General features: G+C 42.8%; 1 long non-coding RNA gene and 1 pseudogene across 1 annotated transcript; both read right to left on the bottom strand.

Annotated features, from left to right (window-relative positions):
• Positions 1-2684: 2684 nt before the first annotated feature.
• LOC141793875 (microfibril-associated glycoprotein 4-like) lies at positions 2685-9151 on the bottom strand (annotated as a pseudogene).
• Positions 9152-9176: 25 nt separating this feature from the next.
• LOC141793087 (uncharacterized) lies at positions 9177-13955 on the bottom strand. Its single transcript, XR_012598389.1, has 3 exons — positions 13745-13955; positions 13341-13514; positions 9177-9229 (listed from the first exon to the last, which is right to left on the bottom strand). It is a non-coding gene; the product is annotated as an uncharacterized LOC141793087 (long non-coding RNA).
• Positions 13956-17591: the final 3636 nt, after the last annotated feature.

Below are 17591 nucleotides of genomic sequence, written 5' to 3'. Positions count from 1 at the left end.
ACTACCTGGGTCATGCCAAACCCAGCCCACTGATTGGTCATCTGTACCAACTCGAGACCAAATGAAAATAACGGTGAGATCTGACATAAACAACACAAGATCTGACACTTTAACCCCAAAACACTGGCAATTTATAATAAATAATACTGAACTATTCCATGCACACATTTATCTTACATGTAAATGGCAATTCTTTAGGTTTGTGACTTAGGTTACAGTAGCTGTTGAACTTGTGTCTTCTTCTGGTCCCATCTAAAGTTCCTGATGAGAGAACTAGATGTCAGAATCCAAAATACAAAACAAACCCACAAACCGACGTGAGGAGGAACATGGGTGAAGGTCTTCCTCTCCTTTAAAATCCAGGGTTATCTCCATCCCCTCTTTCCTCTCACTCTCTGACCCTGTCCCTTTCATTTCCCAGGGATCACACTACAGATAGAGATTGACGGTCATGCTTTCTGAGCTTGGCAGTCCTCACAAGTGTATGACAATGCAGGGTGTTTCTGTGTTTACAGATTGTATCAGTGCATGTGCTTCAAAGTGTGTCAGAGGTTTAATCAGCAACATGTTGGAGTAATTAAAAGCAATCAGCTCTGCTGGAGTCAATCACACACTTGGTTGAGGAGATAGTAGGTTTACGGCAGCAGGGAGGGAGGGATGAGGGGGACGGGGGGAAACATGAGAGGAATACATCTCTTCATTCCCTAACTGCTTTTTTTTTTTTGGTTAATGAGACTCTCAAATCAAGGCCCACAAACATTTCTCATCTCCATGCCATAAATCTGCTGTATATTTATTTTTGTATCTCTGATACAGAGCAGTTTCAATAAAAGCAGTTTACAGAAAGCTAAGCAGACTGTCCAGGCTGCAGTTAAGAGATGCTGCTCCTGAATTTCTTTGAAAAGTCTTTTTTTTCTCAGAGCTATGAGCACCACAAACTATATTACTTTCACCTTTATTATATTGGGGTGGAGGCAGAAATCTCATAGATGATATCTCAGAACCGAGGCGTATAAACTCTCCACAAGAACAGGAAAAATATGGTCGGTGTCATACTCAGATGAACTCTGCATAAACTCAGAGTATCAGGGGTGGTTTGGCCAGCTTTAATGGATGGTTATGGGTGTGTAACTGTCACTAGATGTATCTCTTCATGATGAGGTGAGGGGAAGACCTCTGAGGCCAGACTGTGGTTACGGCTTGTTTATCGAGATGTGGTCATTGAGGATGGATCAGAGGGTGAGGGGGCCTCTGGGCAGGGGTCTTCACTCTGCTACACCATCCTTCCACCTGTCAGTCAATGCTCCCTTTCCAACCAAGCTGGTGCCAGGACTAGTTCCAGGCCGGTTCCTGACTTAGCTCTGGTTCTTTGTGTTTCCACTGACAAAGCTCTGGCTCCATGTGCTCAAAACTGGTGCTCAGCAGACACCAACTCTTTGCTAGACTAGAGCTAAGCACCAACTATGTCACTGTCATGGGGCAGAGCTACCAACACCAGAGACTGACATACTTTCCTGCCGGGCTCTTAAAACCATCCGCTTCAATGAGGACCAAGGTCTGTGTGCAATTCTGAGGCAGTCTTTCTGTCTCAAAATTCAGACGTTACATCCTCTAACTCCTCCTCTAACTCCAGTGACAGCTGCTTAATGTCTCTTCACATGATGCAGTCACTTTTTCCTGGACCCTCACTGTGTCTCTCCATCTCATGTGAACATAGTATGTAGTAGGCGCTGCTTACTGCATGCTGCTGTTGCATGTAGTATGTTGTCTGACTGTTGTGTTGGGTCTGTTTGTAGTGTACTACTCTGGTTTTCAGTTTCTGAAAGCAGAACCACAGCTGAAGGTTTTTTGTTTGTTGGTTAGTTCAATTGTTTTGTTTAGTTTAATTTTGTTTTCTGCCTGTATCATAAATGTACATAACAAACCACTGGTACAGCTTGACATTTTAATGATTAATATGCAATGACATCGTCAGAGTATTATACAAATTAAAATAAATAAATAAATTTAAAAACATTAAAAAAAAAGAAGGAAGAGATTCCAGGGTCCTGTTTTTATGAATAGAACACATGAAAAGTCATTAAAATTACATTACAGCATTTTTTCTATTTTATTTTATACCAAAAGTTATACCTTTTACTGAAAATAAATCTGGAAGCTTTTTATTTTCATAGCCATTTGAAAAAAAACAAACAAAAAAATTCTATTAAACCAACGTATAGTTTTCCAAAAAGTGAATTAGTGGTAAGGGCTGTATGGGCTTTAACAAATTGTAGAGGTAAGAACCTCTTTATGACCAGAAGTAACAAGATTTAACAAAGTTTCCTTCACATCACTTCACTTTCATCTCCCAGACCGTCTAACCTTAGTGTTGTTGTGTTGTAGTTATAATGCCGACTCATTCCAGTAGATGGAGGGGGGGCCCTGACTTCTGCAGCCTCACCACATGTGCCCAGGTTACCTCTGAGACTGGCCCCTGCTGGTCTTTGAAGGTATGTTGGGGAAATCCTGAACCAGCACTAAAAAGGTCAGACAGCAGAATGATGATACCCCCGAAGCTGTCACACAGTCAGAAAACTGCTGCATGTACAGAGCATTCTGTGACTGAAGGTGTGTCGAAAAACACACACGCACACACACACGCACACACACACACACACACACACACACACACACACACACACACACACACACACACACACACACACACACACACAGATGAACTCATCATTTATGTGTTGCTGTTGTAAGAAAGGGTGAAACGATGACAGATGTGCAAAGCAATCTGTTCAGGCTTTAGAGATAGAGAGAGAAATCCTATTTAAGTGTGTATACAGGGGGTGCATTTTAACACCAGGTGTAAATGTAATCCAGCTGAATCACAGCAGACACACATGCCAGATATGAGACACATGCTGCTGCCAGTTGGAGAGGAGGCCAGCGCTGGAAAAAGGGAGGACATCGAGGGATAATATCCATCCTTTTGTTATTCCACGACTGATCCATTTGCTGCTTTAGTCAGAGAGCTGGCAGCCACATCCACAGGGAGAGAGAGGAGCAGAGAGGGGGGAGGGAAGGGAGGGAAGGCTCCTGAGGAACAGGAACAGCTCCACCTAGTGGAGGGAAAATATAAAATCAATTCAAACACACATTAGACAGTGAGGAAAACACAACCACACACACTCCACTGGCCAAAACAAGATGTTAAACACAGAGAATCCTTCTAATGCAGTAACTGACCACAAACACACCACAGACACACACACACACACACACACACACACACACACACACACACACACACACACACACACACACACACACGCGCCCATGCCCATGCTTTCTCACTCTTTGAGCATGTTAATAGAGGCTCAATAGCACATTTATAGTAAACACACACACACACACACACACACACACACACACACACACACACACACACACACACACACACACACACAGTTCCACAGCAGGGGTCAGTGGGTTTGGTCTTAGTTGATTTATACTCCAGCTTTATTGAAGGAAGGGTCTGCAGGAATTTTGGTGACTTGTTAGTAAACACAACATTCAAACAGGGTCCTGTACTATGAAGCTGGATTAGCTCTAAGAGAGATAACTTCCTGGATAAGTTTTGGGTTTTCTGTACTACGAATGTGGATTTCTTTTTATCCAGACACGTTGCCCCGGTAACTGATGCTGAACGCCAAACCTGGTCCGGAGCAGGTTAAGTTGCAGGATAAGAGCTCACAGGGTGTGACAGACCGCCCGCTGACCAATCGGTTCTCTCGGGCGGGCATGAAAGACCGCTCAGTCACCAATTTGCTCAGCCGGAGTGAAGTCCTCCTGCGCAGGACCACCCCGTCTTTTTGGCCCAACATTTCTTCTTATGGGCTGTGAACACACAATATCTTACTGATCATCATAACTGAGACATTGTCAGGGAAAAGTAGAAATGTGTGCACATGGAATCTGTCATACTGACCACTTTGAAGGATGTTTTTATATTTATTTTTTATTTACTCCCACCTCCTTTTTTCCCCACTGCTATTGCATCTGCAATACAAATTGCCTATAATGAGCATTTTCCTTGGGATTTGTAGGAAAGTGGACTCTTTTAAATTATGAGGTTGGATATGATGCTGATCACACACACACTGACTGACAACATGAATGAATAAGGACCTAACTGCCCGTGTCGTCACATGATGAGATAGGTCTATTAATATCAGCATTTAGGAAATTTACGCATTCACAGAGTTGGCGATTATTCGCAGCAATCCCTCCGGCTTCTCGCGGCCGCAGTCGTGTTGCTCCTGGCCTAGATAATACTGCGGTACTCCTCGGATTTTTGCAGGATTATTTGCTGCCCCTCCTCCGTAAAGTAGGCTGCTCTCTTCTCTATTGTGGACAATGCTTCGGGGCCGCTAACCATGCCCATTTTATGTGTGCGCGCACAGATCCCGGATTCACTTATCGAGTTGATAACGAGCTTCGTAGTACAGCACATCAGGATGACAGAGATCCGGTGAAGTTAAGCGAGTTGTCGCAGAGTTATCCTGGATGACTTCATCCAGCTTCGTAGTACAGGCCTCTGAGCTCCTCTGTCTTGGAGCAGTGGCAGTGTAGAGTAGAAGCAATATTTTTTTTATTTTTAATGTAGCGAAGTAAAGCTGCATTAGCAGTGAATATGGAAACACAAGTATAGACCCTCCCAAAACCTACTTCAGTACTATAACGAAGTATTTTTACTTCATTCCTTTACACCACTGCGTGTGTGTACCTCCTGAGTGTGAATGAGTGGGCTGACAGTTTTATAACCCAAATATTACAGGTAACATGAGTACTAAATGACCTTTCTTGACATATAGGGCTCTAATTTCGTAGACCAGGCGCACCTGCCCTGCACCGGCCTTCGCCGTGCGCACAGGGCGTGACCGGCGCACTTTGCAAGTTTCTTGCAGTGCCAAGGGATGCGCAGTCCAGGCGCAGTCCAGGCGCAGTCCAGGCGCAGTCCAGGCGCAGTCCAGGCGCAGTCCAGGCGCAGTCCAGGCGCAGAGCTGCGCGTCCACGCCTCCCTCCGCGCAAATGGCAGAGAGGGAGGAGAAAAGCCGTGAGTGGGTTTAACACAACCGAGCGCTGTTTTCACCAATCAAATGAGCGCCTCTCCTCGCCTTTAAATGCCCTGCGGCCGAGGTGCAGCGTCTGATTGGTCTGAGTGATCTCCAGCACCGCGGAGAGAGGTAGCGACGGTCAGAGCCGCTGTGCCTGCTGCAGGTCAATGGACAGCGGGGCGCATCGGAGGGCACGACGCGTGTCACCTTGTAGGCCAGCTCCCGGGACAGATTTAATCTGTTCCTTTGTCATTATCCGGAGTAAAAAATTAAGAGGCAGTTACACAGCTGGCTTATCCATTCAGAATACTTTTGATCCACCTGCACTCCTGGTTTGTCATCGCCAAGCAGAGCCTTTGGTGATATACTGTATACTCTCCTGGTGTCTCCGCCTCATCCTCCTTACAATAATATACTCCATCTTTTTAGATCACGTTAAAAATAAAGACTAAAACAGAGAAATTTGGGAAATCACGGGTAAATCCTGAGTGACATACATTTATTTCGTCTCTTTTTTTCTTCGTCTTTTCTCTCCCTCTTTTCTTTGAATTAAATGAAATGAGAGAACCAGATATTTACTCTGTATCAGGTGTTAAGGCTGTTTATTGTTTAATTGTAAGATGTGCATCAAACTTCCAGCTGCCGTCAGGTTAACTTTCCATTATGACAAACGGCTTTGATCTGACATCAGATGTGATGGGACAGTTAATATAGATATAAATGTATATGCTGGATCAGACGGTTACAGTAAATAGTGATTGCTGTGATTGTTTATTGCATTAAAATGTGCCTGACCCTCTGGAAACCTGCCTCTGAGGTTTTGATGACATGTGCGCACATGTGCGCCTGTCACCAAATTACAGCTGCGTGGGGTGCGCTCCGCCTTGCGCCGAGGATAGACCAGGTTGGAGCTGGCGAGCTTTCAGCGCACTTTTTTGGCACGAAATTGTCACTGCGCCAACATGAATCTGCTGACACCTCCCCCTGGTGCGCCGTCAACTCCCCCTGGCGCGCCGTCACACCCATCACTGCGCAGACAGTCTACCAAATTGTCAAATTGGCAGCGCATGGCGGTGCGCCGCACGAAATTAGCACTGCGCAGGCTGCGCCAGGCTTGCGCCCCCTGCGCTGCGCCACGAAATTAGAGCCCATAGTGGTTATAGGTTTACAAATGTTAGGAGTATAAAAGACAGACCTGGTTTTATTTGTAATTTTTTAGAAATAATCTCAATCATATTTATTATCAGACACAAGTGGTCCCAACAGGCCTTCAAACCTCCACAAAACCCCCTCCTCAGGTCTTTGCTCTTCTTATACAGTAGCTGATCTGAGAGCTGTTTGTTTCTCGTCTGAAGTTTGGGAGGGGTCGCGCTGTTGTTCTTTAGCCCCGGGATAAAGATCAGTGCCTCAGCGATAAACCCTGTTTCAAACTGTCTTAGTATCAGAACAATCCCAATTTTTCTTTTCCTTTTTTTTTTTTTTTTTTTTGCACTGTTGTGTGTTTTGGCGTCCTGGTCTTTGTCTAAGGTGGAGAATTTCTGTCTGTTGTGAAACTTCATGGAATCTCCTACTGAGACAGTAAACAGTGATATCAGAACATCACAACTTTAGATCTGACCGCAGACAGCTGAGGGGACCAGCACAGACACCATAAGGTCACATCTTGTCTCATTGGTCAGGATCACAATACCAGAAAATCCAAAATAACCTGTGACTGACTCACCTGCTCCTCCATCAGTGAACCCAGAAACCTCCAGTCTGTAACCATTAACCTCTGACTCGATGGAGAAGGAGAAGTAGTGAGCATTCACGTTGCTCCCATCAAAGTCCTCCAGGTTCACAAGCAGCTCGTACCTCTTCCTCTGAGTCAGGTGGAAGAGGTTCTCCGGGCCTGAGAGAAACCACACAGAGAGACATGAGGAGGTCTGCCTCCCCTGATCCTCTTAATGTCAGCACACTGAGATACTCAAGCATCTGCACTTAAGCCCTTTGATGAAGAGATCTGAGGAGCTCAACTAGGAAAGAGTCCACAAGAAAAGTTTAACGGGAAGAGGTGATCCAGCTCTAACTCTGAGCTTTATCAAGAGGTAAAGCTTTTACATAGTTTCTTACCCAGCCAGTACTCTCCAGCAGCAGTCCCAAAGCCTGTCTTGTAGTAGTCTCAGGGTCTGTAGAAGTTCACCAAGCCATCCACCCTCCTCTGTAAGACCTGGAGGACCAGGTAGAGGACTGGTCAGCTGACACGTCAGACCCTGATCGTGTGTTAAAGCACCATCCAGCACCCTCCCAGGGAGACCATGTCACATGACAAGCACAAACACACACACACACACACACACACACACACACACACACACACACACACACTGAGATGAACTCATCATTTATGTGTCGCTGTTGCAAAGAACAGACAGCGTGAACCGTGGAGAACTGACCAACAGTCAGTGCCGTGCAGAGTGCAGACAGCCTATGCCCTCATGGAATCACTCATTGTTCAGCAGGGTCTCATATCCACTGCGTTTGTCACCGGCGCCAGACCTAGAGGAATCTGGGCCGATAGCAAAAGTTATCACAGGCAGAGGCGCGCTGTGAAACTTAAAAATGATATGGGAAACTGTGAAGCAAGGAGAGACATGGACACAGATTAGCTCCTTGCTCCGCTGTAGCTCTCTTTATTCTGAGCTGAAATGCATTAAAAAATGTGCATTTCTCAATAACAATTTAAGTTCAGAAAACAATTATATAAACATTAATTTATACATTAAAATGTTTGACTGCTTAACCATATAACATCTAATTCAATACCTTATCCCAAAGTATCACTTTAACCTAAATCATAGTTTTGTTTAATCTTCATATTCACTTTCAAACACACGTGCGCACACACGAACACACACGCGTGCGAACACACAATGCCGTCTCAGCTCCACAAACCGCGAGGCAACACGGCGCTAATATGCGAACAGAACGATATGGAATGAATATCCTATCTTAAATCGAGCATTTTGAATTGATTTGAGAGCAGAATTATATTGATTTCACGCTCAGATTTTGTGATATTGTCTCTCAAAACTCTGCTCTTGCGCTCAAATTTGCTCTGTGCGTGCTCAAACTGTCTCCTCGTGCTCAGTTATAATGCTGCGCGTGCTCAAACTGTGTCCTTGCGCTCGGATGTAATGCTGCTCGCGCAGATTTCCTGCACTCACTTCGGTTCTTCCTCTCGCGCTGAGGGAATTTCTGCTCACAGATCTCTGTGTGTGCTCAAAATGTTTTGTGGATCAACCAATAGGAGGCTGACTAGTATCGACCAATCAGATTATCCCTGTTTGTTTATGGGTGTGTTTGCTGTTGTTCACGGAGCGTCACATACGGGCGGGCACTCTTTCAACCTGGTTTATCAGCCCCTGACCTGCAGGGCTGTAATAAATGTGATTTCTTTAATTTTTTTGTCCAGTGTTAAAATCAAATATCATTCAATAAATACACGAGCACCCGTGTTTTTAACTGAAATGTATACTCATAGCTGCATCCCAGATAGTATTTATCATTGAATCAATGTTGAATTAACATTCCATTGGCAACGCTAAATCATTGAATCAATGTTAGTTTCTGATGTTGATTCAACATCATTCTTGCACCCAAATTTAACATTGAAACAACGTTGACACTTCTCCCAAAGATCAACCGGAAATCAATGGCATTTCAATGTTGAATCAATGCTGATTTTTCAACTCAACTGCATGCCATTGCATTTTCAAAAGGCAGAATTTTAAATATTCCCCAGTAAATATATCCTGCTTTACCTTCAGCCAGGACTTTGTGGAAAGTATCCCAAAAGATTTTCCCCAAAACTAATGATCAATTAATCAGACAATATTATTTAAAATATTAAAGTACTTTATTAATTGTCAAACAAATACAATCATTTCATGAATCATTAATTTAAAACTCAGCAAAACAACGAAACAGTCATTTCATTTAAACTTATTCAGTTTGTTTTTGGGCTTCTCTGCCCAAACCTCCAGTCCGGTCTGGGGCATATCGCAGCCATTTTTGAGCAGCTTGGGTAAATTCATATTGGGTGGGTGGCTGTGTGTGCTTTTGCATTAGAAGGGCATCTGAAAGGAGAAACACAAAATTAGTATTTCACTCAGGTAAATGTCAATTAAGAATCATTTTAGATTCTAGAGCTTGGCTTCACATGTCAATCAAACTGTGGATCGGTCAACTGGCGGGATATTGGAAAATTTGGTTGTCCTCCTTGCGTCTTGCGGGTACCAGAAGACATCCAAAGAGCCACCACACCACCCCCCTGCACCCCATCAGTAAGTATATGTTCAGAACTGGGCAAGAACCCAGATTTCTAATCAGACAGGTTTTAAAGAGACTTTGATGTTGGCTTCATCAAGGAAGCTGTATTTTGCAGCAATTGTAGCCTGGCAGACTTAAAGTATTCTAGCTGCCACTTTTTCCTGGTAATCTGATGGTCCCCCAGACCCTCATGCTGCTTCCACCATGTTTGACAGATGGCATGTATAAAGTGAGAAGGGGTCTTGAAAAAGGAAGGCTACAATACTCCCATCATGCTTTACCTTGTAGACAAGACCCCTTTTCTCTGTATTTAATCTCCTATTTTACCATCTCAGGTGCTAGACCAATGCTTAATGTCATCCGTCAAGCATGGCAGAGCTAGTTTGAGGGTCTAAGGGACTATCAGATTATCCACAGAAAAATGACAGCTAGAATGCCAAAGGTCTGCTAAACTGTAATTGCTGCAACAGGTGCTTTTTGATGAAGTCAATGTTGGAAGTAAGAACCATAGACTGCATTTAAAGTGGACAGTGTGGCCCGCCATTTATCATTGTACAGTTTTGAAGCCAAAATATCCCTGTCACAGGCACAGCCAATCTATAGTTGTGCAGCCAGAGTCTGCGCAGTAGAGACGATGAGGGATTCTGGGAGAATCTGAGTGAAGCCAGTTGACAAAAATGATATATATTTTTTTTCTTTCGAGAGTCAAATCATTTCTTGTCTCTACCTCCCGACATATTTTACAGTCTCCGCAAAAAATACACAAGAACAGCAGCTGTCAATCATCATTAAACATTCTGTAAAGTCTTGTTTTTAACCTCTTTTAACTAATGAAAACAAAACTTTTCAGAAAAAAGAGGACTTGGATACATGACAGCCAAATTATATCTTCAAATCATCACAACAATCAGACTTGAGAAACATTTCTACCGGGTGTATTAATTTTTTAAAGTCTGACTACAGCCCATCTGGAATGGCTGGAAAGACAGATTTTTAAATCTATACTGCAGCCAGTCACCAGGGAGAGCAGTTTTTGTGGAGACCTCACTTTGAGCCGACCAAGTGGATGTCCACTTTTTTTACAGTCTATGGTAAAAACTCATAATTTCCATTAAAATTAATATTTCTTGCTTTGACAATGTCATCATGTCCTGTTTATAGCTATGTTTACTGTTTACCATCAGGATAATCTTGTGTGCATTTCGAGTGAAAACAAGAAAATTCAAAATGATCCCAAACTTTTGAGTGACGTTTATGTAATGTGAATTCTCAAATTTAATTAAAAAGTAACGCCGATTAATTCTGCTTTTTTTGCACAATAGCTGATTTTTTTTTTGGTGGGATACCTCATTTAGGCTTACCAATTTCTCAGATTCTTGTTGTTTAAATGTTTTATCAGAGTGTGTAAAAAAGGCCAAGACCCCTCCTCTGACACGCACACTCTCATCAAGAGGTTTGACCAATCAGTGGCAAGAATCAGCGCATGGCCCCGTCATGCTCATCAGCTGCACTCGGACACAGAGAGAGACAAACTGCTGCAGCTGATACAGATTCATCCTGTTTCTTTACACCTGTTTTGGGATTATTGTTGTGGCGTGTGTCTCCAGAAAACGTAAGTTCTGATTGTTTATTGCTGTGGTGTATTCTGTTAACTTGTCATAAATTTATGATAGTTATAAGTAGCGCACGTGGCGCAGAAAGTTCGGATGTGTACTCGCTGCAGTAATGTTAGGAGTGACGCGGTATCCACCGCTATTTAATCATACGATGTTTTTCTCTGTTGAATTCTGAGGCGTGAGAGCTCGGTCTAATTTAAGTTGTGCATAGATTGAGTCAGGAAGTTTTCTGACTGCCCATGCTTTGAGTTTATTGCTGTGTGTTGTGTGTGGCTGTGTGCAGCTGGGACAGTTGAGTGCTTGTGGTCACGTGAGGCTGCTCGAGAGTGTTGAGAGGCGCATATCACGGCCCAGACTATAGTAGAGAGCTGAGTTTATGTTACTATTGTTTGTTCTTACATTATCTCTCTTCCTCATGTGATGGGTGAGGAGGCTGTTGGATTAAATATCTCCTGTTAGTTCTAATAGCGCTGAAGCATGGTGATTGTATATGGTGAAATGCTTTTTTTTGTATGCATATACAGAATGTATATGATTGCTATGTACATACAAATATGTAAGATATACAGAGGTTTATACTGTCTTCTTATGGACATGTCTTTATTGTTCTCTTTATTGCAGAACCACGTTGAAGCTTCAATAAACCCACTTGGACTGTAACGACATCTGGGGGGTATTCCACGAAGCTGGCTAAAGAAGGCTGGGCTATCGCCGGTAAGCGTGGCTTGAATAAGCTGCCACTTCAATCTTAGCTGCAAGTCGCTCCACTAACGAGGCTCAGCTGATTTTCAGAGATGCTTATTCAAGCCAGGCTGATCTAAGCTGTGGCTAAGCGCGCGTCCGCGGTAGATAAAAAGCCCTGACGTGTCGATTGTCGAAATGACCAAATCATGTCAAAACCAAGAGCGGAGATGTTTCCCTCAGCGGAGAAAACACCCCTCATGGAGTCGTATGATGACTTCAAAGTGAAAATCACATAAAAGGGTGACACGGTGGCAATAATTAAAGCCAGAGACGCTGCTGGTTCAAGAATATCATGCTTATGTGTCAAATCAACACTGACTGTTTCTGCTGAGTTTGATTACCTTTTTCTTCTCACTCTGAAGCTCCTCACACTGCTGTGGCCCAGAGGAGATTGGTCTTGATTAAATTAAAGCTGTTCATATATATAGGCCTATATACTTCATGGGGTGATGTTTCATCAAACACTGACTAAAACAGCAGAAAAAGACATGTAGATGAGATGTCTTTTTTTTTTTATTAGAGATGATTCACCTGTCAGATGAGATGTGTCAGTGATACAGAGCCCTATATTTAAATAAGGAGGAAGACACAAAGTTATGTCACCATGTGGAATCACCTTTACATTATCATCATGATCAGAACGGACCGCCGGTAAAGGAGGGTATTTCTATGGAAAATTGTGGCTGTTGTCACCTTTTATATCATAAGACCATTTCTGCCTTTATTCTGTTATATGTTGACTGTACTTTGAGGGAGACAGAAGAAAGAAAATCAATTATTTTCAAATAGTTACCACAAGTGGGATCGAACCCACGCCGCAAATGAAACATAGATCACCGTGCGTCAGTGCCCTACTCTCTAACCTCTCAGCCACCAACTTTCTTATCATGTGGACAGACAGTCTAGTATCTGACATGTCTTGACTCACGGTTATTCCAGTCTAGTATAACTGGGGCGGTTCACCTGTCAAAGGCTCACGCAGGTGTCGAGCGAGCTCAGGGAGGACGGAAACCTCCCGTGGAGCTGGAGGACAAAAGCTCGCTTGATCTTGATTTTCAGTATGAATACGGACCGTGAAAGCGGAGCCTCACGATCCTTCTGACTTTTTGGGTTTTAAGCAGGTGTCAGAAAAGTTACCAAAAGGTCTCAGTTTATGTTTCTGAACAAGAACATCAAATATTACAGGTATAGATTAATTTGATGTGACACCTGCAGTTCACAAGGCGTCTTTTAGAAGCTTGTCAGACCTTCTCTGAGATGCAGCTAAGGTAAGCCTGACGTTTAGCCTGACCGGGACCAGGCTAGTCGCACTGGCTAATTTACCATGGTTACCAAGCCACGCTAGCCCTAAGCCTTGTTTGTGGAACCCAACTCTTGCTAAAGTTAGCGCGGCTAACCCAAATAAGCCAGGCTTTGAGCTAAGCCAGCTTCGTGGAATATCCCCCTGGTTAAGTTCTTATCGGACACCCTGCAGCGGGCCAGATTCCACAACCAGTTAGAATTAGTGTTTTACAGAGTGTGTGAGTCTTTAAGAGAAAAGTCAGTATATCTCACTCACCAAACATAACATGGCAGAGAACCAGGTCCTTGAAGGGACTCTTCTGCTTGGCTGGGTCTTTGTTCCGTTTCCCACTCCAGTTAAGTCCAGAGGCTAGCTCATTAGTGAAACAGTAGGCCAACATCCTCCTGACTTTGATATCTACCGTACTTCCCCTGATGATGGCCAGCCTGGCTGTCCATCAATAGAAAAATAATATGTTCAAATTTTTGTTAAGGGGCCTTTGGCAGATGTTTTTATTCAATGTATAGATAGGTCATTATTTCTTTGTATATGTGCCTCTCACTTTTTGTGTCGATGTCCCAATATTTATGGACCTGACTGTAAGTATGTGTATATAAATATATCTATATGTATTTATGTATGTATGAATGTATGTAGGTTTTGTGTTTTGTAATATTTACCAGTGCCTTTTTCTTTTCTGCAGCCTGAAGAGACACCTCCAGCCTCTCCAGATCCTCCATGGTTTGCAGGGGCATCTCTGGAGTGTCCACCACCATCGCTGCAGCTGCCCCAGTAGACTGCCAACAGCGGCAGGTTTGGCGGAAGGAGTTGAAATCTTCACGGAGATCCCTCACCTCCTTTACCAACTCAGCGATGGTGCCCAGCAGCTTCTGCATTGTCGCATCTGCTGGCAAACATAATACAAAGAAAATACATGGAAGTTAAGTATCAGTAACTTAGAAAACATAAGAAAACCATGTGCTATCCACGGCACAGGGTTGGGTGTAAAATGTTTAGACTAGATTCCCACCAGAATGCAGGCATGCCTTGCTTAACTGCTGGGAAAAAAGAATTCCCCTATGAATTAAATTCATGCGATATTGTGTCTTTCTTTTTTGAGTTTACAAAGTTGAATGTTACAGAGTTTTGAATAATAATCATTGGGACTATTTGATTACAACCTATGAGGTTACAGCCTGCATATTGCTGCTATTCATAACTTATTCCTGTAACATGGCCACATATAGTAGATAACAACAATACAATTCCATTAATTAAAATTACAATAAATACCATTTTCACACTTGCCTTTTAATGCTTGCATGGCAGTTTCTCTTGGGCCTATAACAAATATTATAAGACAAAAACAATTAATTAGTTTGACACAATGTCAAGTTTTGTACATTTAAAATAATCTGTACTTACTATTAAAACATACCTTCAAGAGGGCTTTGGAGGGTGTGTAATATAGGAGGTAGACCCTGGTTTGAAGATTGCCATTGCTCTTGTACAAGAGTGGCTTGGGGAGCTGCTGGCAAAGGGCTTGAAGCTGTTGATGGGATGAAAATATGTAACATACCCTGCATTATGTCATACATACAAACATGCAAACAAAAGCATAGCAATGTGGACTACTTTACCTGGAAATAAAATTTTGGGAGCCTGGGCATATTTTTGAGGTCCGTCAGTCTCAGACTCAGACTCAGACTCAGAGTTCTGGTACATCGGATTCGGTCGAAATGTGAACATGAACAAACTGTTGTTAGATTATCACAGTAATGAAAATTTTGACATTAGCGGGAAAATATAAACTAAACTGCATTAATTCTGTCTGCATCTGCATTAACTCAAACTTGGCACACACGAATAACATGTAATGTTATACAAATGTTGAAAGAATGTTATTGGACATTAATTATTGCCTTCTTTTTCTTTTCTTCGTTTCTGTGTCAGACTCCATCTCGGTTGTGTCGATGTCACCCTCGAGGTACCGCTTCAAGGAGCGCTTTGCTGCCTCAATTGTGTCTACAGGGTGACAGAACAGAGAAACCAAGAGAATACAGAGTGAGGCACAGAGAAATATTGACAGTCAACCACATTGACAATCATTTTATGGATTACTCACCACGAATCACCAGGACCCTTATCTTATAAAGTAGCCAGTCCCTCTGAAGAGCTTCCCTCTTTGTAATGGCAGCCAATGTTTTGGACGTCTCCTTTCCAGAGTAAGGAGGCCAGTAAGTGGAATCTCCATTGACCCAAGAGCTGGGTATCACCTCGAAGCCACCTCCAATGACAAACTCCACGACATACCACCGGCTCATTGTTTTTATAGTTTTTTGTGTTATTTAAGGGCTTGGGCTGGGGCTAGACTGCAGAAAAAGTAGCACATAAACATGAACTGATGCCATGAAAACATTTGAAAACCTGAACTGATATTTATTTTGATTACATGAATTGATTCTTGTTATTGGATTACATGAACTGATTTTTTACATTTTTATGAAGTTATTTGGTGTGAAGCATTGGAATGGCAACAAACTGTTTTAATGGGGTATAGAATGTATTTTTTAGCAATGAATTTGATATTCACCACCTCCAGTTTCACTCAGCCCCCACACCGTATATATCCCTACGCTCGAAGATGGAAAGGGGTATTGAGCATAACATTCCCTCTTTGTAAATTTTCTGTACATGACAAAGCTGTCCTGTGCAGTCTGTACAATGTTCAGAACGACAAAAATGTCATCAAAGATTTTAAAGCAGTTGTCCCCATGCATAGTTGAAATGGTGAAGTTTTCAGTGACAACCTTACGGTATTGTTCTCCATGGCCTATATGGGGCACCAATGGACCAGCACAATGATTGTGCACGAAAGTGTAACCTTTCATGACTGGATCTGTCTGTGGGAGTTTTTCAGACAGCCTCTTCACTACCTGCTGTAAAGGCAGATGAGGCTTGCGCAATAGGTGCTTTAACTCTCCTAAAAAATTCTCATAAGGAAAGGCGGCAATGTTGTCAAGGGGACCATATGTCCTGTACTCTGCTGCAAGGTGTGTGAGCTGGTGGACATTATAAGTAATTTCTTCTGTCCCATATAGCTGCCCAAAGTGAAGAACAAAGGAAGTTAGGCATTCATGAGCGACAGCCACCATTTTCTCTGTGGTTCCAGGAGATAAGAGGAGGTGCATGGCAAAAGAAAACAACATGAAGTTGTTATAGAGTTCAAGGGGGATTGTGTTTTTTAAAACCACTGGGCCGGCATAGACCATGAAATAACGGAACTCTGTGGCCTTCCATCTCTGTATTTCATTTAGGTGTCTGGGTTTTCGACTGAACTCAGTGGGCGTGTGTGGTCCTAGTCCTGTTAGTTTACCAGAAATTTCATCTATGGTCTTACTTGGTAACCTGGTTGCCAGTGATTTGCCCTTGATCCAGAGAAGCAATAATTTTCTGGTGATCCCAAGACAGCATAAATGCATATAGTCCAGGGGAAACATTGTCACCATTTTGATTATGCCTGCTAGAGGAGAGAGCTTTTGCTTTAAGTGGTGGTCCTCATCAGCCATGGTGTCAAATTCTGTGTCAGTTCTCAATCTAGCATTTATTTCTGGAAATGTCATCTTGCCTTTCCACTCACTCACCTGTACACATTTATCACAGCCATTGTAACCATTGTGGCCTTTTACATTTTTAATAAATGCACGTGCTGGGGCATCACACACAAATGAGCACACTGTTGTCATGATTTTTTTTCCATTGTGAATTAAACCATTCTCCAGAATTTCTTTAAGGTCGTCAATGAATGGGCCTAAGAATTGAGACAGACATTTTGGTTTGGACAGGCCGGAGAAGAGGCCAACCAGGAATGGAGACCTAGAGTGATCTACATTAATGGTTGCAAGAATTGGCCAGAATACCAATCTACTGGATTTGAACAGTGGCAGTCCATCAATATTGAACTGCATCTTTATCATTTTCAAAGTGTTCAGCAGCTTCAAACTTTTGAGCTTCATCAGCAGTCCTTTGGCTAAGCCAAAGTGATGGTATTCCCCACAAAGTAGTTGGTACTTTGCTTTGCGTTTTAAGAATTGTTCAGGCATCTTTTGGTAAAGAAGGGTGAAATACTCTCAGAATGCCCAAGAGAGCAGTCAGTGCCACAAGAGATACAGAAAAGCTAGAGGCCCAAATTCTCAGACTTATCATAAGAAACTCTAATGTTGGAGGTTCAATATCAACTGCTTCTGAATCTGGTTCTAAATCAATAGCTGATGGACAGCTCTGAACAGAATCTACTAACGCACCAGTCTGAATAGATGTTGAACTATGCTCATAATGTGTTGATTCTTGTTGGTTTTCTACAGTTGAAGGGCTAAAAGCTTGTAGACTCGATTCCATTTCGGAACATGGGGACTCAACATGTGTAGTAGTAGGGCAGCCTTGCATGTCAGAGTTAGTGAAGGTCTGGTCAAACTGCTTTAAAATCTCTGACTCTGTGGCACTCAAGAGTGTATTGACTCTGCGCCT

The sequence above is a fragment of the Halichoeres trimaculatus genome, unplaced genomic scaffold (genome assembly GCF_033239565.1).
Source record: "Halichoeres trimaculatus isolate MK-OKI-2021-1 unplaced genomic scaffold, fHalTri1.1 fHalTri1_scaffold_7, whole genome shotgun sequence".
Taxonomy (NCBI): domain Eukaryota; kingdom Metazoa; phylum Chordata; class Actinopteri; order Labriformes; family Labridae; genus Halichoeres; species Halichoeres trimaculatus.
This window is presented reverse-complemented; position numbering and strand designations above follow the sequence as displayed.